The 27448-nt window shown below is 41.3% G+C and overlaps 1 long non-coding RNA gene across 1 annotated transcript; it reads left to right on the forward strand.

Annotated features, from left to right (window-relative positions):
- Positions 1–380: 380 nt before the first annotated feature.
- LOC131406540 (uncharacterized) lies at positions 381–27448 on the forward strand. Its single transcript, XR_009220182.1, has 3 exons — positions 381–437; positions 647–731; positions 27262–27448. It is a non-coding gene; the product is annotated as an uncharacterized LOC131406540 (long non-coding RNA).

Raw genomic sequence — 27448 nt, forward strand, 5'->3', positions numbered from 1 at the left:
AATCAGAGACCTTCTGGGCAAAACAGTCCTTGGCTCCACCCGCTGTATCTTACATTGAATGGAAGAGTTTGATACCAGAGAAGTGGGAGACCCATCCAATTGGCGAGTGGGTTGAAGGGAGGATGGCATCAAGGAAATCTTCCTGGAGGAGGGGCTGATTATTTCATTCTGAGAACTGGTAGATCCTGGATGGAACTGGAGTGAAGGATGGTTTCCAGGACTGGTCCCCTGCCCCACTCCTCACCTCCAACAAGACCACTGCAGCATCCCCCACCCAGGCCCTGTCTGCATCCTCTCCTTCCCTCTGGTCCCAGGAATACCGAGTCATGAGGGAGATCCTGCTGCTCCAGGAGGTTGCAAAGAATTACAACCTAGAGCCCGAGGGAGCGATTTGAGGCCTCGTTCCAGGACATGGAGTTGCTCAACGAGAATGAGAGGTGAGGCCGGGCAGGAGTTGGGTGAAGGCAGGGGTGGACTCTCCCTGTTGGTCAGCCCAGAGAGCCTGTCTCCATGGTGCCCCACTCATCCCCCGGCCTTATTACATGGTGATCTCTGGGACACCCAGACTCCAGCTGCTGGGCAGGCAGTGGGGGGACCCCTGAGGTGTGGTTCCTGGTAGGCTCACAAGTGTCTCTCTGTCCTACAGCTTGTCCTGCCAGCCAGAGCGCTAGACCTACTTGGCCTGCAGAGTACGCAAGGCCAAGAAGAACCGGCCATCATCAAGGTCAGGGGTGAGTGAGTGTCTGGCCTGGGGTGACTGACTCCTAGGGGTTCAGTAAGGCTTTGGGCTAAGCGTGGCCTTGGGGAGTCGGATAGCTGGCACTGGGATCCCAGCTCCACTGTTGACCAGTCCTGTGACTGGGGTGACTCTCTTCAGCTTCCTGAGACTCCGTTTCCCCCTCTGTGAAATAGGTGATACTAAATGATGGCTCACGTGGCAGGGACGAATGGGGTACTGGTGGCTGACAGCACTGAGCACAGGGTCTGGAGCACCCAGTGCAGTGGGGACATGGTGGGGGGCCATGATTCTGAGGGAGGCCACGCAAGATAACCCGACTTTTCTACTCAGCCCCCAGGCCCCAACCCCAAACCCCGTACCAGTGGCCGATCACAGCCCCATCCTCAGCAGCGGGGACACAGCTGGGATGCTTGCGATGCACAGGGTCAGCTCCTCCCATTTGACGGGAAGGGGAGCATTGTAAGCTGATTCCTGGGGTCCCCTGAAGCCCAAGAGAGAAGGGATGACCCCATCCCAGCTCCCTGACATCTCTACCTCAGCACCTACTCACCCATTGGGGAGAAACAGTGGTTATTTGTTGTAAATAATAAATGACATATTTGAACATTATATTAAAGTCCTGTTCCCTTTACAGCTTGGGAGTTGTGGTGTGGTTCTGTCGCTTTCTGTAGGCATGTGAGTGAGACACAGAATCTCACATTTCTCCTTGAATCAAGAACTCTTCTGAGTCATCAACTTATTGTATGTTGGAGAAGGGAGAAAGGCCAGCCCCTTTTTTGGCTAGTGACATCACTCCCAATTCCCCCTAACTCCGGAGGACAAGTTCATTTCAGTATCATTCAGCTCCTCCAGGGGCGGACACTGTCCCCGGCCCGTTCTCCTGGGATATAAAGGTTAATGGTACTTTCACAGGCAAAGCAACAACCACTGAAATGTGGATGTCTTTAAAACAGCACTACCCAGGACCAGGTCGTGCCATAGGCAGGGGGTGCCTTTCTACATTCTGGAGGAAGAAGGAATGTTTTCTGCTTCTCCTGTTGAGGTTTCTTTTGACCAAATTTTAGGAACTTGTAGTTTTCTAGTTCAATCTCTGGAATTGCATCAGCTGTAAGTGGGGAAAACAATGTAAAAAGATCAAAACATGCATGTGGAGAGGACAAGGCCCGAAAAGGTAATTTGCAAATGGACTAAAGGCAGACAGGACTTTCCCTCCTGATGCCCCTCTAGTGCCTCCATGTTCACCACTGACCTAGAATTGAATCCTGCTGGGGTCCATGTCCAGGACTGTGAATTCTGTTTCCTGCTGTTTTGTATCCAATGGGAAAGATCTGTGACGCAGCTTTAAGTCTACCACTGGGCCTCATTCCATAAACACGACCGACCGCTCTCTGTGAACCAGGATTTCCAGCACACCTGCCTTCCTTATGCAATTCCCTTTAGGGCAGAAATTCCCTAGAAGGCCCCCAGCCTCCTCCCTGGCTTGGCCTGATGGATCCCGGGTGAGCTCTACTTTGCCAGGATAAGAGACCATAATCCTGACCAGTGAGTGACCCCACACTGTTCCTTGCTGTCCAGGTGACATCTGAGGCCGTGTCATTCTGAGGTCCATGGTCTTAGACAGTCCTCCAGTTTACATACTCAGTGTTGATGTTGCCAACTTGTCCAAATGGGGCAATTTGGCCCGAGCCATTAAAGTCTGTCACCCTTGGGTGGTTGTGTTTTTTTCCCCTGTCTTGTGCTGTGGTTACATTACAACCACCTGATGGGTTGTGAACCCTGTTTGGAGCTTTGAAAGATGAGGCATGACAGGGGTGTGGGGTGGTCCAGCAGGAAATGCCACGGAACAGATGATCCATGGTCGTGCATGAACACAGCCTTACCAATTAAAATACTGAAATGCTTCCCATCTGGTGGTGAATAGACACTGCTCTGACCTCACACCGAGAACCCACCCCATGACCAGGAGCTTTCAAGGGGTTACCAAGTGGCATTTTGAACCTCATCCCTTGGAAACACCCTGTAAGACAAGAGCCAGATGAATCGCTTGGCACTTGTGAGTTATCGCCTCCTTTCTGATGGCTGCAAGTGTCACCCAGACACACAGGCTGGACTCTGCCAGGGAAGCCTTCTCAGGACAGGCAGAAGCTGAGGATGAATCATGGTTCCCGGCATCCCAGGCCCTTCCTGACAGGGCACAGCCACCCAGGAAAGTGGTTTGGTAATGGAAAGACTAGGAAGGCAATACTTCCCCTCCAAAGAGAAAGAGAAGTACCAATAGTGAAAGCTTGATTCCTCAAATAGTCAATTAAATCTCAACAAGCAGTGAGTTCTTGTCAGATTACTGATGCCGAAAAATGGTCTCTTGATAATAGCATAATCCCCCAGCTGCCATGTCCATCTTCATGAATCAAATTTCCAACACATATGGATCTAAAAAACTGAGGGAAATCTGGTATTTCCTTAGATGCAACTCTGAAGTAGCATGCAAGAAGGAACACAAAAATGGAGACCTAGAAGTAAATATCTAATTTGAGAACATAGACATCGAAGTGCTTTGGAAATAATATTTTGGAATCTATTGGAATATTACACAAAAAGAATAATCCACTTTAAGTAGGTTTTACTGTGACTGTATGGGGAAAAACTGAATCATCCTGTGACGTTGATAACTCGCTGCTGACTTGAAAGTACAAATAAATAAAGTACATAGTAAAGGAAAATGAGAACAGCATAAAAAAGGAAGATCTTTCTCTCCTCACCTGCAACTCAACCTCTCACCTCAGAAAGAAACCACTGTCTATATTTTCTGTCACGCAGCAGAGTTTAATAAAAGAAACGTATTGTTATATTTCAAAGTTTCAAGAGCTCAAAGTACAAAAACATTAGGGACGCTGCCAAGAGACCTCACTGAGGTGCCTGCTTCATTTCATCTGCTGTCAAGACGGCCTTCTTGGCCCCTCACTTTCTCTGCCTCACTAACTAGTCTGTCCGCCATCAGTGCTATCACCAGTCTCTCTCCTGTGCTCTTCACTGCCCTTTCCTCCTTCCTGATACCTTCCTCAGTCGCCAGAAATTGTTGGCAGTGGAGCTGTGGAATGCCCAGATCAGCTCCTGGAATCATCCTTGCCAAATCTGAAGACCGGCAGGAGTGGGCATGGGACCTGGAGTGCAGACCACCTGCGAGCACACCTGGAAGGGATTCACCTGTGTGACTAGGTACAAGGTTTTGCAACCCTTTGGCAAGCTTGAAAGGAGTTACCAGTTGTCCTGCATTGCTGCAGGCCTGGAGTCCTTGTGGTCTCTCAGGCCAGCAAACCTGGTGGGGCTGGTCCAAGGTGTCCTCCCAGAGACCCTTCATTGTCAGGATGGGATGGAATTCTAGGAACCGGCCTCTTGAATATGTCACTGGACATCCTCATACGGATGGAGATGTTTAAACCAGGCTTTGGTTTGGAGTGGATCCCACAGTTATGCTGCTTCCTCTGTGAAGACGTGGCTATCATCCTTTTTTTCCTCTTACCCTACAAAAGTAAATCATGAAATTGAGACAAATGATAAAGGAAGCCTGCCTTTTTAGGACAATTATCCTGTCTGTTTTGTACTTCCACCCTCCCTCTATCCTCTGGGGATAGATCTGACCTCTGTCCCGGGATGTCATCAGGCAGATTTGCATCAAGAACAGAAAGCTCAAGGTCAAAACTCAAGGCTACTCCAGATCATTTCTCCTCCCCCATCCTGTTAACACCCCCTCCTTGTTTGAGTGTGTTTCTATTCTTTTCTTGTCCTTGTCACTCTCAACCTCATAAGTCCTGGCACTCCCTCTCAGGACAGTCGGTCCCCAGTCCTTTACTAAATCCCAAATCCTACCATTTCTGTGTTTTCTGATTACTCATTTGCTTAATCCATTGACCACTTGGTGTTCATAGAAGTTAAATCAATAGTGATATTATCAACCACCCCCTGTTAACGACTTACTCCCATATCCCAGATGTTCACATAATCCAAATGGTTATGTTCAAAAGTAAATAATTCAGAAAACATATTCACCCACCACAAATTCCTGATCTCTAATATTTTTATTCAAACACTCATACAGTAGATACCTGTGCCTCATGATCAGAAGCAGTGCCAGATCACCGATCCTCACCTTAATTTCCTCCTACACCTATCAATCCTGGATTCCATGGACTATGATCTCAATAATTTCCTTGGAATAATAAAAAATTCATTACCACTCATTTATGTTGTAAACCTCCAAACCCAGAAGATCCCAATTATCTGCCATGCCGCAGCTACTGCTGGTCTTATAACAAGCTGAAGAAAAAGCATGAAACATGATCTTTTGGTACCACTGTAAATACAAAACCATCTGCATCAACTGGGAAGCATCCATAATGCCTGGAAATCTTGTTCTCTTTTTTCGTGTTGGCTCAATAACAAGAAGATAAATCAATTTAAAAAATGGGCAAAGGACCAGAGTAGACTTTTCCTAGTGAAGACATACAAGTGGCCAACAGGTGTATGAAAAGGTGTTCAGCATCACTAATCATCAGGGAATGCAAATCAAAACCACAATGAGCTATCACTTCACACCTGTTAAGATTGCGATTATCAAAAAAACTAAAGATGGCAAATGTTTGTGAGGATGTGGAGAAAAGGAACCCTTGTGGGAATGTAAACTAGTACAACCATTATGGAAAACAGTATGGAGCTTACTCCAAAAATGAAAACTAGCATATGATCCAGCAATCCCACTTCTGGTATATGCCCACAGGATTAAACTCAGGGTCTCAAAGAAATACCTGCACTCTAATGTTCATTGTAGCTAATTCACGATAGACAAGATATGGAAGTAACCTAAATGTCACTGATGGATGAATGGATAAAGAAATGGAATATTAGTCAACCTTGAAAAAAGGAGTTCCTGCCATTTTTGACAACATGGATGGACCTAGAAGACGTTATGCTAAGTGAAATAAGGCAGACAGACAAAGGCAAATACTCATTTATATGTGGAATCTTAAATAGTCAAACTTACACAAGCAGAAGTTAGAATGGTGGTTGCCAGGGGTTGAGGGGATGGAGAAATGGGGAGCTGATGATCAAAGGATACAGAGTTTCAGTAATCAAGATAAATAAGTTCTGGAGATCTAGGATATGGCATAGTGCTTACAGCTAACGAGACTGTATTGCGTACATCACATTTGCTAATAGTGTAGATACTAAGAGTTCTTACTACACAATGATAGTAATAAAGGAGGTGAGAGAAAACTTTGGGAGGTGATGGATATGTTTGTGGCCTTGATGGTGGTGACAGTCTCAAGGGTGTATACTTATGTCCAAATTCATCAAGTTGTATATGGAAAAGTATGACATCATCATTGATTCTTCTGCACCTTGAAGTACGCCGTGTCCTCATCACAAGAGAAAAAAATTTGTAACTGTGTATGGGGACATATGATAACTGGACTTATTGTGGTGATCATTTCAACATTTATACAAACACTGAAACTGCCTCATTCCCATATGAGAGTTACAGGAAGCAGAGAGGATGAAGTAAGATGGAAGAAATTGTACAAAACACTATTCAAATTAAAATCATTTAAGTTGATATCAACTCCTTGTGGCAAAGTTCTGTGACCACCGATCTTCTTTCACATTTTTCCTGGAAAAGCATACCTTCAGATCCAACCCATAATAGTTTCCTCATTTGCTCTAATAAGAAAATTTTAACTTAATAAATAAAACCAAAAGCAACCCTTATGTATGAATAAAGTTAGTGAACTTTACAGAGAAAAGAGCATATTTGGACAATCTCAATAAAGGTAACAGAAGAACGGATTGATGATGAAGTCTCATTCAAGCTTACCTTTGAAAGCCAGTAAAACCAGGTTATCTTTTCAAGAATGTGTGTAGAGCTGACAACCTTGGAAGATAGAAATAGTGGCCTCCTCTGGAGCAAAAGGCAGGCTTGCTTACTCCCCAGTATAATAAAAATAACACCCTTCCCCAGACCAAAGGTCAGCAAACTTCCTGCCTGTTATTGAAGATTTGAGTTCCTTAAGCTCTGAGTTCTTGCAACCCTCTGCATGTCTCCTGGCTCACTGTGTATCATCCTGTAGGAAGTGGGATTTAGTGAACCAGTGCAAATGTTGACACTCTGGCCACTGCCATTGCTGTGTCATTAAGTCCTGTGTCTCTGACCCATGGGTCTCGTATCTTTTGCCAGCATCTGTAAGACCATGGTAGCTAATTTATTCGTTTGCAGGTAAGGTAAAATATCAGACCATTGACAGTTCCAGACAAGCCCTTAAAGTAACTAGTAGTCTTAGGAACAGAGAGCTATCCAGAACAATATGCATGGATGGTCTTCATTGAAGACTTCATGCAACCAAAACTTTAATAAGTCTCTCTGACCTCTTTTATTTCTACCCCAATTAGAAGGAGAGGCACCAAGCTTTATAGACCTAGGGCTTGTACAAGCCACCTGGAGACCTAGTGACCAGAAACTTCCCATGGGGAGCAAAGACAGATGGGCATATTTCCAAAATGGACCCATATGCCTCCCGATCATCCAAAAGACAGTACAGTATCTTAATTTATGATGATTTGATTCATTAAAATCTTGTGATGGGCCAAAGATACACTTCTAAGAGGAATGAGGCACATGGCAGTTGTAAGCAGATTAACACATTTGGTGAATATCAAACTCTGAACTAACTTTAGTGTTCTAATCAATCAAAAGGTACAACAAATTTAATTAGGTAGATTAAATGATATTTAATGGTATGCCTGTTTATTACTCTGCAATAATGAACAAGCAGCTCATGTAAATAACTATAATTGGTCTTTAAAATATGATAGTCAGGACTGTTTGAGATAAGCTGGAGAGAAGGAAGGGGAGAAATAGATAAAAGCTAGCTGCTCTGACACCACTCTCAAGACCCCTGGATCTACATGTAACCCAGGAGATCGAGGCAGATGGCTGTGTGCCTAGATCCTCCTGCACTGTGGTTCTCAGGGATGTCACAGGGCTGAAGCAGCTTCCTGAATCTTGTTTACATGTCCACGTGTACAATACCCTTGACCATGGGGATGAACCACCATTCATTCATCCCTTACACCCCTCTAATTGAAAATTAGATTTCAGAATCATTGTACCATTACATGATAATTTATTCCTCAAACTTGTAGGATGGCGAGCTAAAAGAAAATCAAATTTCAATGGCTTCTTTTCTTTGAAGGACCAAGATGTTCTTTCACACTTAGAATCTGGATTAGAGGATAAATCCATAAAGTCAATGGAAACAACTGAAGAAATGGACAGAGGGATATTTCATTCATGTATACACAGTAATCACAGAGACTTGAGGATATCAAAGGAAATTCTTTATTAAGAACCAAAGTTATGGATTCCTATCTTGGCTTCATTACTTTGAATTTTTGACCCAAATCATATACATTTATTGGACCATGTTCAATTCTATGATCTTTAGAAGATGCAGCCTACAGCTGAAGAGAAACAGATACAACACCAATATCTTACCCTCTCTGAAGCACAACTGAGAGCCCCTGGAGTCAGAAGTTTCCTAGACAAGAAAAAGTCATTCTTCCTCTGAACAGAGAGAGTAGTAGCTATTCAAACATTAAACTTTAAATTGTTAACATGACTTGTTAGATTGTGATGGAGCAAGCCTCATACCTTCTAAGTTTCATGATTTTTCTCCAGAATACTGAGATGGATGACCTTAAAGTCCAGTTTCCCCATAAATGTCTTTATTCAGTGATAAAATTAAATTCCCTATAAAATAATTCCCATAGGGCTGGCTCCGTGGCTTAGTGGTTAAGTGTTCTGCTACTGGTGGCCCGGGTTCAGATCCGGCATGCACTAACACGTCGCTTCTCTGGCCATGCTGAGGCCACATCCCACATACAGCAACTAGAAGGATGTGCATCTATGATGTACAACTATTTACTGGGGCTTTGGGGGAAAAAAAGGAGAAGGATTGGCAACAGATGTTAACTCAGAGCCAGTCTTTCTCAGCAAAAAGAGGAGGATTGGCATGGATGTTACCTCAGGGCTGATCTTCCTCACACACAAAAAATAATAATAATAATAACAATAATAATTCCCATAAAATTGTTAAAAATATATCATAGTCTCTGACCAAGAGGAAACAAGGAAAATTGAGCAGTTGAATAGCAGTGTAATAAACTCCATACAAGGATCTTACTGCAGCATTATGTATAATAGTGAAACTGTACATAATCCCATCTCTATCAAAGAAGAGATAAACAGATCATGGTATTCCTGTTCTTTGGAGTACCTCTAAAACTTCTAAAAAACTAAGTTAGAGTGGCGAGCACTGAGAAGGAGAGACATCTATGATATATGGTTTGGGAAACAACAAATTGCAAAATGATGTAGTTATGTCATTTATGTTAAAAAAACTTTATGTGTATTTATAAATTCATAGGAAATGTCCAGAAGAATAAGCTGCAAACTCTTAACAATAGTTCCTTCTGAGTAGGGGAGTGAGTTTGCAGGGAAAGGGATGGATGGGGGAGGTTTCACTTTGCTCTACACAGATCTGGGTAATTTGACTTTTTTTTACAGTATGTAACTCTTTCATAATTAGAAAAATGAGTAATGTGACCGTTTGGTGCAGGGCAACAACATTATGTTCCCCAGTCTCTGTACTGTATGTTACTGCACAGCACGGACTGTAAGAGAAAGCCCAGAGAAGCAATGAAGACAAAGAAGACATGACACCTGCAAAAAGTCAGTGGAGTATTTCTACATAACAAACCTTCCAGGTGAGTGATGGTCAGTATCTTCCACTGCTCCGGCTCTCCTAAGAAACCTAGAACCTCCCCAGGGTAAGCTGGAGGACCATGCCCGACTAATCCACTCCCTGCATGGGGCCGTTTTGTGCAGGGTGACTGCCATCAAGCAGAAAATGGACTCAGGATGGGGCGTGTGCCTTTGGAGAGGCTGGCAGAGAGGCACAAAGTGGAACACCAGCTAAGTGCACACACCTGAGAGGCGGAGGTCCAGGTGGAGACTCAAAATGTACCAAGAAACTGTGTGAAGTGAAGGAAGCTACTCAACCTCTCTGAGCCTCAGTGTCCCCCGCTGTAAAATGGGGATCACAGGCCTACTTCACAGAGCTGTTGGGGAAGATACATAAAAGTGTCTGTTACAATCAGTGTCACATTATTAACAAAGTCATCTCTGACTTCAGAAAATCGATGAAAAGAATAATGTTGATGACCAAAGATGAGATGCCCAGCTTCGTAAGCAGCCCCAGCAGCATGAGAATGAGAGGAGCTCCGACTAAGCAGGGTTCTTCACAGCTCCACTGGAGAGGACGAACACGGGCTACACCAGGATAAGGGGCTGTTGTACAGTGACTCGTGTAGTGAGAGTGGGTCCCTAAAGACACTGTGAAACAGAGTTACACACAGTGGCTCCTAGGAAACAACTACAAAGCAATCAACACAGCGGATAGGCGTGGGAATGGGGCAAGCAGAGGAGGGTCAGAGCGACAAAATCTGATGGAAGACACTGAACCACGATGAGTTCCCAGCTCTGTCAACAGCTGCTGTGGTTGTGCCAGGAGATCAAACGCCTGAGACAGCTATTGTGGGGACTGCTGGGAGCACAGTTGTCACTGCGGCCATATCCCAACAGCAGTGCATCAGAGCACACACACCCTGAGACTTTCCTCTCCATTAATCCTTGTTTTAAGATGATGAATTATTCTCATGTTACAATGTCTCCTTCCAACACTTGTGGACCAGTGTCATCAGAACCCCCTGAAGAGGGCACAGGCCAGAGTAGGATGGAACACTGGGGCCTGGGGGAGCGGCGCTGCACCTGACTACACGGACTATCACCTGGGCCTATTGAACACGAGAGAAGAACCCGAGGATGTGGTCTAACAAGACTTCCCTATCTTGCCACATTCAGAGACACTACACACTTTCTCATTCTTTCTTTACAAAAATGTTAAAGAATTCATGTGTCATTAATTCATAAAGAGGCAAATTCTTGACAAAGTGACAGGGTCCAGTTTCCATGACCAGGTTTTTCAGTTGTTTTGATAATATCCCACATTCAGGAATCGGAAATGTAATCTATTGGGATGTGTAATATAAAGAGGGACTTTTTTTCATGTAGATCAACGCCCAGATTTTTAGGGACGACATAAATCATGAAAGCTGCTAACCATTCCTCCACAGGTTTCAATAAGACATTTAAGTTAATTTACCAATCTCAGGAAAAGAGAATTTGGCAATTCAAGTTTTTTGTTTCTGCATTCAAGCATACAGTACAGTCAAGAGAATGAGCAGAAAAAAATTAACAGGAAGGTCTTGCTTTCATTTTATCTTTTGCAAATAAGCAAGATATTTTATGCTCTGTTCCTTTCACAATTCTAATCAATTTTTAAAGAATATGGTACCTCTGACTATCCCTAGGCATGTTTATGAGGGAACCTTGCCAGAATCCAAAGCAGAGATGTTAAATCTGACGGGTTTCAAATGCTGCCCAAGTGCTGTCTACCTTGAACATCCCTCTCCCAAAGCTGGATGACTGGTCTCTTCCTGAGTGATCAGAGTCGCCACTCGTGTCCCTGAGAGACTGGCCACTCAGGCCTGAGCTGAGATTAGGTGATCAATCTAAAGGGCAAAATGATTAAGCTATTCTCGTCTTAAGGTTGCTGCTTTGGAGGCCACTGCCCTGGAATGCGTTGGTGAAAATGGCCTACTAGATACTTGCCTGGGAATTGGGTTGTTCTCCTCTGCTCTTCGCGGATCCTGGGGAAACCAGTGATTAACCTCACAGATGCCTTAACTTCCACACCTGTGAAAAAGGCAAGCAACAGCCAATGTTACCACCCAGCAAAGCTCTTAAGTTGTACTTGCAAGACCAGCCACAAGGGGGAATCTCTCTCAAAAGCTGATGAAAGGATGGCACTTTGGCTAGAGAAGGCAGAGGGCAGCAGGCAAAGTGGAAAGTTTCTGGGATGTCAAACCAGTTCCCATAAGCATTTTAGAGAAGCACCTGGCCCTGGACTTGGTAGGGGGCTGTGGAAAGACCCACAGGCACGCAGGTGGGAGGAGGAATCAAACAACGGAGGAAGGCGGTGTGGAAGAGGCACGAGTCCGACTTCTATTTTGGACAAAACCAGTTGCACGCTGCAGGCCCTTGGCTGCCCATGCAGCCGCCACATCCTCCTAACTCCCTGGTCCCGCTCGTCCCGTCGCATCCCTCTGGGATTCAGTCCACGTGCAGCGGGTGCAGGACCAGAGTCCTGAGTCAAGGGCGGTGTGTCCCGCGGCCAAGCGCACACAGCCCTGCTCCTCCCCCCAGGGTTAGGCACCGCCCCATGCTCACAGCCTCCTGGGATTTGTAGTCCTGCGGTCCTGCAAGCTCCCAGCTGGGAGCGTTTAAGAGACAAAAGCTCCCAGCATACACAGCTAGGGGCCCCAACTCCCACCTTGTCCCCCCGCCCCTGGTCCCCATCCCTCTGCTTCTCCACCCCACTCTCTATTCCGCCTCTTCTCTATACCATGACCACTCTCTATGCCCTGCCCACCCCCCAGAGTATGCGCAGTGTGGTTGGGCTGCATCCCTTGAGGCCAGCACTCAGGTAGGGGTGGGGCTCAGCAGCCTGGCTATTGCTGAGGATGCTTGCAGCCCTCGTGGAAACTTCCTGGCCAGTATTTGAAGGGTAAATTCTATATCTAAAATGGAAATAATGAGTGCCTGGGATTCTGGAATTTGCCTTTACAAGGCCACCTGTCCTACCATCCCCTCTATCCCTCCAGGTTCACATGATCCTCCCTCTGGTTCCCGTGGTCAAGGTCACTGCAGAGATCCTTCCCTTGGACCTCGCCCACCTGAAGGGCCCACACCCATCATAAAAACTCAAAGCCATGCCACTTGCCAAATTGAGGCAAAAATGGAAAGACCCAGGGGGCCACGCAAGGATGAGGGCATTAATAGATACTTAGAAGTATTAAAATCCATCTGATGATGTCATGAGTGAACGTGTTCCACTTTAAAACAAAACACTGCTGTTATTCTGAGATATTGAGTTAGGATCTTTGTGCAAATATGAAGGATTTAAAATGTTTATTGATGTATAACATGAGTACAGAAATATATGCAGAAATCATCCATGTAAACCTCAAAGAATTATTACAAAGTGAACACACTTGTGTGACCAAGAACTAGCACCAGCTTCACTCCGGCGCCAACAATCCGTTTCTCCCTCCTTCCTCCCAAAATGTAAGCGATATCTTACCAGCAAACACTGTATATCGAGTTTGTCTTCTTATACGAGTTTTTTATTACAGAACAATTTAAACAATATACAAAATAAACAAAATAGCATAGTAGGCCCGTCACCCAGCTTCAACAACTACTAACTGTCTGCCAATTTTGTTTCATCCACATTCCATCCCATTCCCACCTCACTTTATTATTCTTTATTCCTTTGTGTGTGGGGGGTGTAAGATGTACGCACACTGAAAGACACAACTCTCAACTGTACAGTTTTGGCAAATAAACATGCCCATATAACCTTCACCCCTTTAAGAATAGAATAGTTCCATCACCCCCAGAAAACTCCTTCCTGTTCCTTCCCAGGCAATTTTTTCTTTCCCCCGAGGCAACCACTGATCTGGTTTTTTCATCATAGGTTCATCTTGGCTGAAATCATCCCAAGTGTTTTGTTTTCTGTCCACCTTGCCTCCCTCAACACGAGGTTGATGAGACTCACCCAGCATGTGTGTGTCAGCGTTTGCTCCTTGGCATGGCTGAGGGCGTTCTGCTCTGTGGTTGCCCCGCAGTGTGCTCGTCTTGCATGTCATCTCCTGTGAACATTCTTGTACAAACCCTTTTTTTTTGCTTCTTAATTCCTTTATTAGCATTTAAGTGACACACCTTTGCATTTTTTAGTGGTTGGTCCAGATTACAATATGCATCTTTAACATATCACTGCCTAGACTTGGAGAAATGCCTCCAAGATTCATCCATGTTGTTGGGTGAATCAAGAGTTTATCCTTTTTATTGCCAAGTACTATTCTAATGTACCGATGCACCACAGCTTCTTTCTCGACTCACCTGATGAAGGACACTTAGTTTATTTCCAGCTTTTGGCAATTATGAATAAAATGGCTATAAAGATTCACACAAAGGTTTTTGTTTAAACATTAGTTTTTAATTTGTTTCAGTAAATACCTAGGAGGGGGATATCTGAGTTATATAATAAATGTATGTTTAACTTTATAAGAACCTGCTAAACTGTTTTCCAAATGCAACTATCATGTTGCATTCCTAGTTCTAGTTGCTCCTAGTCCACACCAGCACTTGGTATTTGCAATTTTATTTTTTATTTTAGCTATCTAATAGGTGTGCGGTCTCTTATTGTGGCTTCTGCTTCCTTTATGAAAGTGAGTTCTGCTAAATGTAGAATCCTGAGTGGTTCCTGTGTTGACTTTTGGGTTTTCATTTTGCACTTGAAGAATGTCATTTTGTTATTGATTTGTCTCTTTTGTTTTTGATAATGTATCATCCATCATTCACATTATTTCTCCCTGTATGTAATGTCTTCCCATGTATATATGTAGTTCCTTGACTGCTTTCAAGATTTTCCTTTATCTTTGGATTTTAGCAGCTTGACTATCACGTGCCTAGGTATGGTTTTAATTTGTGTTTTATTTTGTGGGTTTCCTGACTTTCTTGGATCTAAAATTTTAGATTTTCCACCAAATTTTGAAAGTTATGCTATTACTTATTGATTTGCCTTTCTGCCTCATTTAATTTTTCTGTCTCTCCCCTCTGCTGGAGACTCAATCATCTCACAGGTTGTAAGTCTCTCTTCATTTTTCTTCAAAATTTTTACATTCTTTTCTTCAGGCTAGATAATTTCTATTGCTCTATCTTCATGTTTCTTCTACTGTTTCTCATCTACCGGTAAACTCAAAAGTATTTTTTTATTTCATCTTCTTATTTGGTTCTTTTTTGTAATTTCCATTTCTCTGCTGAGTTTCAACATCTGTTCATTCATTATGAGAATATTTTTCTTTACCACCATGATCATCTTTATAATAGCTACTTTCTTATCCTTGTTTGCTAATTGCAACACCTTGAGGATAGCTTCTACTGCCTGCTTTTGCTCATATATGGATTACATTTTCCTATTTCTTCAAATCTCATGATTTTTCAAAATTGTGTACTGGAAACCATGAATGATAGTTATAGAGACTCTGGATTCTATTGTATTCCTTTGAAGAGTGTTGTTGTTTTTCTAGCAGAGAGTTAACTTGGCTGGACTGAAACTCCAATCCTGTCTCCTTTACAGTGAGCATAGCTGAAATCCTCATTCAGTTCTTTCATCTTCCAACTGTTGTTTACACAAGGCCCTCTGGGGCCTACCCTGCATGTGTGTTGTTCAAAGATCTGCCAATTTGGTGTGTGTGGGGGGGAGACATTCATACATATTTTGAGATTTTCCTCTTTGTGTGTCCCTCCCTTCCAGAATTTCTCCCCTAACTTTCCAGCTACTCTGCCAGCCCCAAAATATATCCTGTAGCATTACAAGTAAGACTGTAGTTTTTCCCCTGTCTGGGCCATGTACAGATTTTGGAATGCTTTGAGGCAAAAGACTCAAGCTTGCAAATATCTCCTGGTGCAATTCCCATCACTTAAGGGAAGACTCTGTCTCAGTTCTGCTTGCTTTGGAAGAGGTTTATATATACACACACATACACATTTATTATATGTGTATTACATATAGATAAATGATTCTCTATAAATATATATAATATTTTATGCAGATTTTTATCATTGTTATCTGTGAGAGTGTTAGTTCAACAAGCTACTCCACCATTACTGGAAGCCAGACCTCGTCTTTTTTGCATTTTATATAAATTGAATTATAAAATATATTGCCTTTTGAATATAATTTCTTTTATGCTGCATTATGATTGTGATAGTTATCCATGCTATTGCATGTAGCTAGTGTTTGTTTATTTGTTGGAAATAATTAATTTTTTTAAATGGTCATAAAATATGCATAACATAAAATTGACCATTTTAACCATTTTTAAGTGTACAGTTCAGTGACATTCAGTACATTCACATTATTGTGTAGCTATAACCTCCAACCATCCACAGAACTATTTTTACCTTGCAGTGAAACTCTGTGCACATTAAGCAACAACTCCCTGTTGTCTCTCCCTCTTGCCCCTGGGAACCACCATTCTCCTTTCTATTCCTATGAATTTGACTACTCTAAGTACCTTATATGAGTAGAATCATACACTATTTTACTTTTGTGGCTGGCTTTATTTCACTTAGCATAAAGTCTTTAAGGTTCATCCATGCCATAGCATGTGTCAGAATTCCTTCCTTTTTAAGGGTGAATGGTATTCCACTGTGTGTATCCAGCACATTTTTTTTTTGTCAATTCATCCGTTGATAGACACTTGGCTTGCTTCCAGCTTCTGGCTATTTTGAATAACACTGTTAATGACAGGGGTGTATGTATATGTCTTTTTACCTCTGCATTCAGTTCTTTTGGGTGTATACCCATAAATGGTGTTCTGAGATTCATTTTCTCCCATATGGGAGGGTTCCCCAGACCTCCAACAAGCAATTCTTGGAATGTCAGCTGGTCGTCAGATAATTCAACTCAATTTGATGCTGTCAACACAGAGATACATCCGATTCCACAGGTTGAGGGCTCAGTCCTATAAGACTGCACACCCACCCAACCTCACTTCAACTTCATATGCTAGTTAGAAGTCCAGGCTGTTTCCTGTACTTCTGACTGACTGGCTGTAAACCAGAGGTTCCCACAACCTCCTCCTTGGGTTTGATTAATTTGCTAGAGTGGCTCACAAAACTCAGAGAAACATTTACTAGATCACCAGTTTATTATACAAGGATATAACTCAAGAACAGCCTGATGGAAGTGGCGCATAGGAAAAGGTATGTGAGAAAGGGCACAGAGCTTTTATGCCATCTCCAGATGCACCACTCTCCAGTCACTCCTTGTCATTGGCAACCTGGAAGCTCTCTGAACCTCCTTCTATTGGGATTTTTACTGAGGCTCCCTCATGTAGGCATGATCAATTATTAACTCAGTTTCCAGCCCCTCTCCCCTGTCTGGAGGATAAGGAGTAGGGCTAAATATTCCAAGCTTCTAATCAGGGCTTGGTCTGTCTGGTGACCAGCCCCCATCCAGGAGTCATCCAGGAGCCCACCCAGAGTTGCCTCAATAGAACAAAAGATTCTCCTAGTGTTCTTATCACTTAGGAAATTACAAGGGTTTTAGGAGCTCTGTGTCAGGGATGGAGTCAAAGACAAATATTAGAACAAGAGATGCTCCTAGTGTTCTTATCATTTAGGAAATTACAAGGATTTTAGGAGCTCAGTGCCAGGAACTAGAGACAGAGACCAATAAATATATTTTCTATTATTTCAGAACCCATAAGTGGAATTGCTAGATGATATGGTAATTCTATTTTTAATTTTTGAAGGAACTACCATACTGTTTTCCACAGTTTTATATTCTCACCATCAGAGCACAAGGGTTCCAATTTCTCAACATTCTTGCCAACATGTTATTTTCTGATTTTGTGATAGTAACTATCCTAATGGGTATGAAGATGTATCTCATTGTGGTTTTATTTTGCATTTTCCTGATACTTAGTGATGTTGAGCATCTTTTCATGTGTGTACTGGCCATTTTTTATCTTGTTTGGAGAAATGTCTATTCAAGTCCTTAGTGCATGTTTAAATTGGGTTTTTTTTTAATTGTTGAGTTGTGAGAGTTCTTTGTATATTCTAGATATTAATCCCTTATCAGATATGTGATTTGCAAATATTCTCAACCATTCTGTGGGTGGCCTTTTTACTCTGTTGATAGTATCTTGTGATACAGAAAACTTTTGCATTTTGATGAAGTCCAATTTGTTATTTTTTTGTTGCTTATGTCTTTGGTGTCATATTAAAGAAATCATTGTTGGCAATGGCATTTGGACTCAATGACACACAGCTTTTACCCTGTGTTTTCTTCTAAGGATTTTATAGCTTCAACTCTAACATTTACATCTTTGATCTATTTTGACTTAATTTTTGTATATGGTGTAAGGTAAGCATCCAACCTCATTCTTTTGCATGTGGGTATCCAGTTTTCCCAGCACCATTTGTTGAAAAACTTATCCTTTCTCCAATGAATGGTCTTTGCACCCTTGTCAAAAATCATTTGACTGTATAAGCAAAGGTTTATTTCTGGGCTCTCTATACTATTTCATTAGTATATTGTGTGTATTTATGCCAGTACCACACTGTTTTGATTACTTTGTAGTAAGTTTTGAAATCAGGAAGTATGAGTTCTCTAACTTTGTTCTTCTTCTTCTAGATTGTTTTGGCTATTCAGGGTCCCTTGAGGGTCCATATGCATTTTAGGACATATTTTTATATTTTTGCAAAAAACATCATTGGAACTTTTACCTCTTTGAATAAGTTGACTCTTAAGTATTTTACTCTTTTTGATGATATTGTAAATAAAAATGTAATGTTTGTAGATTTCTTTTTCAGATTACTTATTATTAATGTATAGAAGAACAACTAATTTTTGCATGTTGATTTTGTGTCCCACTACTCTGCAGAATTTATTAGTTCTAAAAATTTTTTTCTGGAATTTTTAGGGGTTTCAACATATAAGATAATATTTGTAAACAAATATAATATTACTTCTTCCTTTCCAATTTGGTTGCTATTTCTTTCTTTTTCTTGCCTAATTGCCTTGTCTAGAACTTCTAATACCATGTTGAATAGAAGTGGTGAATGTGGGCCTTCTTGCCGTGTTCCTGATCTTCGAGGAAAAGTTTTCAGTCTTTCACCAATGAATATGGTGTTCTGTGTGAATTTCTATATCTGGCTTTTATTATGTTGAAGTAGCTTCCTTATATCTGAGGGTTTTTAACATGAAAGCATGTTCAGTTTTGTCAAATGCTTTTTCTGCATCCATTAAGATGATCTTTTTATTTTTTCCTTCATTTTGTTAATGTAGTTTATTACATTGATTTATTTTCATATATTGAAACATCCTTGCATTCCAGGAATAAATCCCACCTAAAAATGATGTATAATCCTTTTAATATGCTGCTGAATTTGGTTTGTTACTATTTTATTGAGGATTTTTGTATCAATATTCATCAAAGATATTGTACTTTTCTACAATAGAAATCGTACTTTTCTTTTCTATTGTATTCTATTATAGTTTTCTATTTCTGTAGTTTCAAACACCTGTCATTTTATTTTCTCTTAGTGTCTTTGGCTCTGATATCAGCATAGTGCTAACCCCACAGGAGGACTTTAGAAATAGTCTCTCCTCTTCAACTTTTTGAAAGAGTTTGAAAAGAATTGGTGTTATTTAATTAAAAAAAAAGGCTTTGTGCCCAGGAATAAATTCAGCATAAAATAAATACAAATAAATATTTTTTAAAAATGTGAAACAGTTGTTTTCCTAAAACAAATTAAAAATTAAGCAAGTACGTTACTTACCACTTTACTACTTAAAATTTTTTTAACCTAATAATAGGCATGAAAAAATTGTTAGAATTAAAATGACTCAAGTGTTCATTTTCTTCATTACAAATTTTCTGACAGAAGTATATGATACCATCATGTATGACATCTTTTATCAAAAAATGGTCATTTTTTGTAGTATTTGAGAACATTACGAATTTTCCCAGTAGCCTCTCACAATACTCTGATATGCAAAGTTATCTTTTCAACATATATGTCTTATCATCATCCTTACCAAATTAACAAACTCTGTCAGGTGCTAATTAATTAACTACTTTTCCTATGATTCAGGTTCTCCGCCATTGATTTCCCTAACTATCAGGAAATTCTACAACTTCTGCAATATTAACAATTTTACCTTACACTGTATTTCTCTCATGTGGTTTAAAACATCCAAAAATCATTGATAAACTGACCCTGCCCAAACTAAAGCATGGTGAATTATAAAATATGGTCTCTGTTAAGTGGGGAGGGATTTCAGGTTGAACTTAATTTTACAAGTGGTCAGTTTATTACAGTGTATTGTTCTGTTATGTATTTCACTTCTTTTTTTAAAAAAGTGATAGTTGAGGGCACTTAGATAATAAAAAGTTGAGAAAATAAGGAACTGATATACTTTGTAAGCTTCAAATGTTTTCAAGCATAAAATACAATAAGAACTAAAGCCAAGAAATGGCAGAGGAAATAGAGATAAGAGGATGAAATTGCAAAACCGAATCTATACTAATATCTCAATGGCTAGCGTTGTGGTGCCAAGAAGGTGGTGAAGTCAAAGAATTCGTAAAGATGATAATAAACAGACTGCAAAGAAAAAAGACTGAAATTTTTATAGAGAGAATTTTTACAGCGATATTACAGATCGAGAAGAGGGAAGAGAATTTGGAGTGAGAGACTATCTGCTTGTTAAATTACTCCCACTGTAGAGAACAAAAAACCAATTTGCTGAAATCTTTGTTTCCCTCTATGACCCTATCTTTATCTGCAAAATGTCAGCTCTGAATCAATGTCACAATCCAGCTTTTCCATCCCTGGGGAACAGAGCATTTAAGCTCATCTGAAACCTCATCTGCCCAGCCTGTGAAATAAGGCCGGCCATCCATTCTCACAGAGGAGCCAACTGGAGGTAGGATTTTTGGTTCTGAATTCAGCTAAACATCTTCAAAGAATTGTATCTGGCCTTCCTCATCCAAAGCTATCAGTGAAGGGCTGGCTGGCTTTCAGAGAAGACCAATTCACAGTCAGCCGTGACATTTTCTGTTGAGCTTTCTAGAGAAGGCTGTGGGGCTTGTCAGTAAGAGTTGATTTCTGTACGGGTTATATTTTTTTATTTTATTCAGAGATTTATAAAGAAATTTATATGGTAAGTATTACTTATTATCAAGAAAAAATGTTGTCTATTCTCTGGTCATTTAAGCAAAATCCTCCTCTCAGGGCCCACCCATAGACAAAGCCCAGATTTAATCTCCAAGCGTCTGCCAGGCACACTGTGGTCAGTGGGAAGGCCTCAAGTTGGGAGCCTGTTCTCTTGTGTCCTGTGCTGGTACTTAATCTTCCATCTCTTCAGTGTACTACTAGACAGAGGCTCAAAGGACTTGACATTGGAGAAATGTACTTTTCATTGTCTTTAGACTTTTACACTTTTCAAAAAGACTCTCAGCATTTCCAGTAATTGTGCAGCAGTTTACCCAACAGTAAGCTTCTCACTATCAAAAATTAAAATAAATAAACTTTGAAAAGGAAAAAAGTGATCTTTGCAATTTTGTACAGAATCTATATAATGGGTGCATCCTTATAAATGGAGGAAAGGTAACAAATTTAACTCTTTTGGTTAGTTAACACAGTATTATATTTTATATATTACCAATTTTGAGATTATTTGTATTTAAAAATACTGCTTCAAACCCCTAAATCATTGTAAGTGGTAGAGTCTGCCATCTGCCTTGGCTGAACAATTATATACAGTGTCAGCCAAAATTCTTCCATTCCTGTATAATCTTATATATGGGTGGTAATGGTGGGTTCTTATAGATTGTTTAAACACGTGCGTATCACAAAATACAAGTGGCCATTAAAAATTAAAATATTCACGAAATACAAGGTTATCTGATTCCTAGAAAAAGAAAACAATACTGTAACATTAAGGCTAAAACTGTCAAAAAGGAAGCCAAGATAGACTCAAGTCAAGCTTTTGCTGAAAAGTTATTTGGCTCATCTTTGAAACTTTATCATGTTTATTATGTAAGCAAGATACTTTCAGAGACTGGAGTATGGAAAGTGCTTATTGGTAAGTTAACATTGTGATCATTTATTTTGTAAATGTTAATACGAGAGAAGTAATTCACTTTTGGGCCCGCCCCGTGGCTTAGCAGTTAAGTGCACGCGCTCTGCTGCTGGTGGCCGGGGTTCGGATCCCGGGTGCGCACTGACGCACCGCTTCTCCGGCCATGCTGAGGCCGCGTCCCACATACAGCAACTAGAAGGATGTGCAGCTATGGCATACAAATATCTACTGGGGTTTTGAGGGGAAAAAATAAATAAATAATATCTTTAAAAAAAAAAGAAGTAATTCACTTCCTACTATATTAGGATTTTCAAGTTCTGCTAAATCTAAGGCCACATTACTGGCAAGTTGGGATACCTCTAGACATCTGAAAAATATGAGTCCTATAGAGAAACATATAAATTCTCTCTTCATCTTGTTCTAAATTCTAAAACATTCTAAGGTTTTGGAACAAACCAATGACATTCCAAATTTACAGTAAGGCTGCATGTGCCGTACATGATCCTATAAGAAGAGAAATCCGAATTTTAAATAGAGGAGATTGTGTACAAAAATAAAGTACATTTTCACGTCTGAAAGGGTATTTCAAGAAAGAAAGGATTCTCAGAACATGTGGTAAATGGTAAATAACTTACCAGGGGCTCTCTAAAGGAGAACATATTGTGGAAAAAAGATCTTAAATGCAGAGAGCTAAAAGATCTTAAATGCTGGAATCCTTATGATGAAACAGACGCTGAACTACTTTTTCTTAAAGTTTAAAATGCATCGCATCTTCCAAACAAATACCACCTCTCTGCCTTGTCGCTTACCTGGGCATGGTGACGTGTTTGGATCATTTTTCTAATTCATTGGCTCTTAAACTTGATGGGCAGCAGAAGCACCTGGAGGCCTTGTTGAAACCCAGATTGCCAGGCCCCACCCCAGAGTTTCCAGTTCAGCAGGTGTGCAGCAGCACCTGAGAATTTGCATTTCTACCCGGTTCCCAGGTGATGCTGATGCTGCTGGTCCAGGGACCCCACTTTGAGAACCACAGCCTAACTTACACCCTATGTATGGTTACCAAATCCATTATTTCATCATTTGTCTGCTACTTTTCTTTTATCACATCAGCACCTTACCTCCGAATCTCCTCATCTAGCATTGGCAATACTTGGAGAGTTTAACAGCTGGTCTTCCTTTCTGGCTCAGTTCTCCCTCTTCCTCTTGATACTACATTCTCTTGCTAGGTAATTCTTCCTTAAAGATCAGTTCATCATAGATCTTCCTTGCTCAAAATCTCATGGCTCTTATGCTGAGCACAAGACATTTTAAATTCTCTACTTGGCTCATAAGATCTGGAATAGCCTGTAGAATGTGGACAACCTATTCCCTACCCTGCCTACTATAAAGGAGTATGTGAGGATTACATAAGATATGCACAATGATGCTTGTTATGCACAGTGTGACATTCTATAAATTCACTGTGAACACTGAGTCAGTGAATATGACCCACTGCTCCTACGAGAAATGCAGGGTTAGGTTGCTGCAAGCCTTAGTTACATTTTCTTCAACTGATCAATACATAGCCTTATTCTCTGTGTGTTTCTCTTTAAAGTCACCTTATTTAAAATATATTGTTGATATATTAACATTGAACTCACACCAACAGCACTGTACCTCATGTCTGAAAGAAGCTTGTCGAACACACATACTTTCTCTGTAAAGGCATGTCACAATCTCTTGCCCTGAGGAACACCAGGCAGCATTGCAGCGCTACACATGGGGGACATATTGAACAGCAAAGTCACCAACACAAGGCACAAAAAGATGAGAAATGAGGCACTAAATAGACTGCAAGAAGGACACTTGTTTACAGTATGGGCTGAAACAAGAGGGCAGAGCGTCACCTTGTTCACCCTCAGCTGGGAACGTGCATGTCGAGTGACTCAAGTTTTTCACCACTTTGTGCATATCTGCAAATGGACATGAAAGCCCTGTGAGTGTTTATTTGGAGGCTGTCAATACATTTTAGCTAGTGGGCAAGTGTGCAAACACGGAATCCACAAATAATGAGGATCAACTATATTATGAAAGCATCTTTTCAAAACCAGAGTATTGCTCAGAAATAAGAGCAATAATGATAACATAACAGCTAACATTTTAGTGCCTACTATGTGCCAGCAGCTCTTCTAAGCACTTTACATAAGTTAATGCATTTAAGTCTCACTGAAACCCTATGAGACAGGAGTTCTCAGTAACCTCATTTTATAGATGAGAAAACTAAATCTCAGAGAGTAAATACTTTGCACAGTTTCCCCAGTTAAAAGTGGAATAACTGGGATTGGTGCCCAGACAAACCGGTCCAAAGCACACAGCCTCAATCACTGTGGTAGGAATGTGAGCGAATTTTCTAGCACGCCCCGAAAAGCCTCTTCTTCTCCAGTCAGTGTGGTCTCTCACATACATATTCAATCATCAAACATTTTCTGAGTGCCCCAAAGGTGTCAGATACTGTGTTTAGATACTGGAGGGACAAATAGAATGTTGACACAAATAATCCATGACCAATCTATAAATCAAAATTGGGGTGAGTTTATGATGAGCCAACATTTGAGGGCCATATAGCCCGGGAGAGTCCTTTCACTAAGAAATGGAGTACTCCAAAGAAGTGGGGTGTACAGAGTGGTTATATACCATCAAAGAGCATGTTTCACATGTGATTGCAATGTTCCTTTTATAATAGCCGTGACATTGACCTTTCAGCACGTTGATTGATGGACACAGTAGGTATCAGGTCTGCTGTCTCCATGGGTGTGGCTGTTGTCTCGAGTTGGGTGGTCACAGGATGAGCACAGCAATCAAATCCTAGCCTAGGGAGAAATGCTTACCCTTAAGGAAATGCCAATGTGGGAGAAGTTGCATTTATATCTTAAGGTCATTGTTTTTGTCTTTGGGACATGTTAATTGCTTAAAGCTGATATACAATGGATGAACAGAGGCTACAGGCCCCTTTTGGGGGGAAAAAAAAAAACAAGGTCAAGCCTAATTAGTTTTACACCAAGTGGCTTCCTCATATGCTCCAATATATCCTATTGCTTGCCATTTATTTATGAAGAAGAAGGATAGTCTCAGCTTTAATGAGCTCACTGTCAATGAGACATGAAAAAAACAACAGTTAAGAAAAAGTAGATAAGTACAAGGTCCCCGAGTGGTGACATCAAAAGGGGTCTCTAAATGGAGACCTCTCAGGAAAAGTGTCCAAGAGGAAGGAACATTTGACATGAGTTTAGATTGAGAAATAGGAATTAAGTTGATCAAAAAAGAGGGTAGGAAGACAGAAGAAACACATATAAAAAGACAGATATAAAGGATGCTAAGGATTTCAGAGTATGGGGGTATTTCTAAGGCTGGAAAAAAGCCAACATGTAGGAAACAGTGGGTGATGAGGCTAAAGATGAGGACAGCAAGAGAAAGCCTGCGTGTCCAGCTCAGGAGTCTGAATGTTCTCTCGGATGCTCTGAGCAGTCATTGTAGCAGTCTAAGCAGATATCAGATTTAAGCAAATTTAGATTCTAGAAGGTAACTCTGGAGGCATTGGGGAGGAAAGATTAGAAGAAATTGAGACTGGAAGTAGAGGGTCCTGGGCAGCGATCCAGATAAATAGGCCTTGGCTCGGGCGGGGGGTCTGCAGGTGGAGGAGGCCAGGAGGTGGGAAGCAGTGCTGGGCTCCTGGAGGAGGAAGCTGAACTGCCTCTCAGTCACAGGAAGACTGTGCCTGTCATGGCCTCCCCACCCATATCCCCAAATGTCATGTTCCTTTCTACGTCTGTACCTTTCCTCTCTTCTTCCATTTGAAATCCTCATTCTTTCTTCCCTCCACCTGCCCAAAAGTGATCCATTTGAGGACTTGATCTAGTCTACCTCTCCTAAGGAGCTGTCCTTAATTACATTTTCTCAATAACATTCCCAATTTTTTTAGGTTCTGTAATACAACATACACTAAATACCTTGGCAGAACCTAATTACATCTTGCAAACAGTTTCATGTATGTGGAGGAGCTTGGAACCTTATAATTCTTTGTATTTTCTTCAATACCTACCACAAATATCTTGCACATATAGGTCAATGGATGTCCAGTAAAGTTCAATAAAGAAGAAGCACCCTTTATAAGCTAAGAACTTTTATGAGCTCAGTTATTCCTTTAGATCAGCTGCTTGAACCATTTGTCTTTCTCCACAGGTCAACAGTGTTGCCCAGCACAAATGAATTTTACACCTTCTCAAACTCAATAGAGCAAAGATGGAACTTCATTCCCCCTGCAAGCCCTACTGCCCCAGAGAAAAGCAAAAACAACGTGTGACATCTAATTCTTTCTTCACATTCTCATGTCAAATTGCAACTGTTTTCCAGATGCTAACTGGTTTTCATTCTTAAAACTGACAGAAAAGATTCTCATTATTTCTTTCTTTCCTTTTTTTTTGGGGGGGAGGAAGGTCAGCCTTGAGCTAACTTCTGATGCCAATCCTCTTTTTGCTGAGCAATATTGGCCCTGGGCTAACATCTGTGCCTATCTTCTTCTACTGTATATGGGATTCCGCCACACCATGGCTTGACAAGCGGTGCATTGGTGCGCGCCTGGGATCTGAACCTGTGAACCCGGGGCTACCACAGCAGAGTGTGCGCAATTAACTGCTGTGCCACCGAGCCGACCCCTCTGTTTATTTCTAAAGCTGAAATGTCTAAATCGTTCTCCAAGCTAGTTGGAGTTTCCATAAAATGAAAATGTACATTCCAGAAAAATCCTTAACTTTCCAGAATAATCCTTAATATATTATGGTAAACACCTTGGCAAAATGTCACTGATGTTCAATGTCAGTGCCTCCACAAGGGTATCCTTGCATTGTGGTCCCTCCCAACCACCTCTCACTTTGCCCCTCCCCAGGCTCATGGGCTCAAAGTGTTTACTGAGCACTAAGAAGGAGCAGAGTCTGAGGGAGACTTCAAGGATAGTCTGTTTTCTGACCCCAACCATCTCTCTCCATCTCTCCTTTAACCTCTATTTTTCTTACTCTGGTTTCTACTTTAGTTCTTTACTTGTCTTGTGAATTGTTGTCTTGTGGCTTATAATTACCATGTAAATTGTTATTACTTTTTGCCTTAGAGTTTAGAAAGAACTTACATTAAACAAGGTTTTTTTCCCAGCTCTTTGATGTGTCTAATACCTTCCAACGCAATTCAAGTGGCTTCTTGTTCTTATATCTCCATCATTATTCCTTCAGAATTATGTTCACCCCACACTTTTGATCTGACCAATGATGCTTTACTCTTTAAACTTTTCTATGCCAAGACTCCCATGAGGAATCCCTCAAGCACCATCAGCTACACAACCCCACATTCCTCACATCTGTTTCTGATACCGACCCTGATATCTGTTCCCCAGCATTGAACCCACCATATATGGGGTTAAATCAAAAAACACTCATTCCCCCTTCTCTGCTTCTCTAAGTTATATTCACATGTAGATATGGGTTGTTTTACCCTTTGTGTTCCTGAATTCCACAAGACAAATGGAGGTAATAAATTGTTGAAAGCCCAGGTGTCTACAAACTGAAACTCTGACTAATTACCAGTTCTTGTGGTTTGTTACAGGGAGACTGAGATCTCAAAATTATCAAGAAGCTGAAGCTCCCCAACTCCCGCTTCCTGGCGCCGAATCCACCATTCATCACAGGGACAGACAAACAGAGGACACCTGCAGCTCCCCTAACTCAGCTAAACGCAGGCTGATGGGAGGACGCCGAACTGCAAAGCCGCAGCTCCCCTCCCCCACCTAAAA

The sequence above is a fragment of the Diceros bicornis genome, chromosome 5, assembly GCF_020826845.1.
Source record: "Diceros bicornis minor isolate mBicDic1 chromosome 5, mDicBic1.mat.cur, whole genome shotgun sequence".
Classification (NCBI taxonomy): Eukaryota; Metazoa; Chordata; class Mammalia; order Perissodactyla; family Rhinocerotidae; genus Diceros; species Diceros bicornis.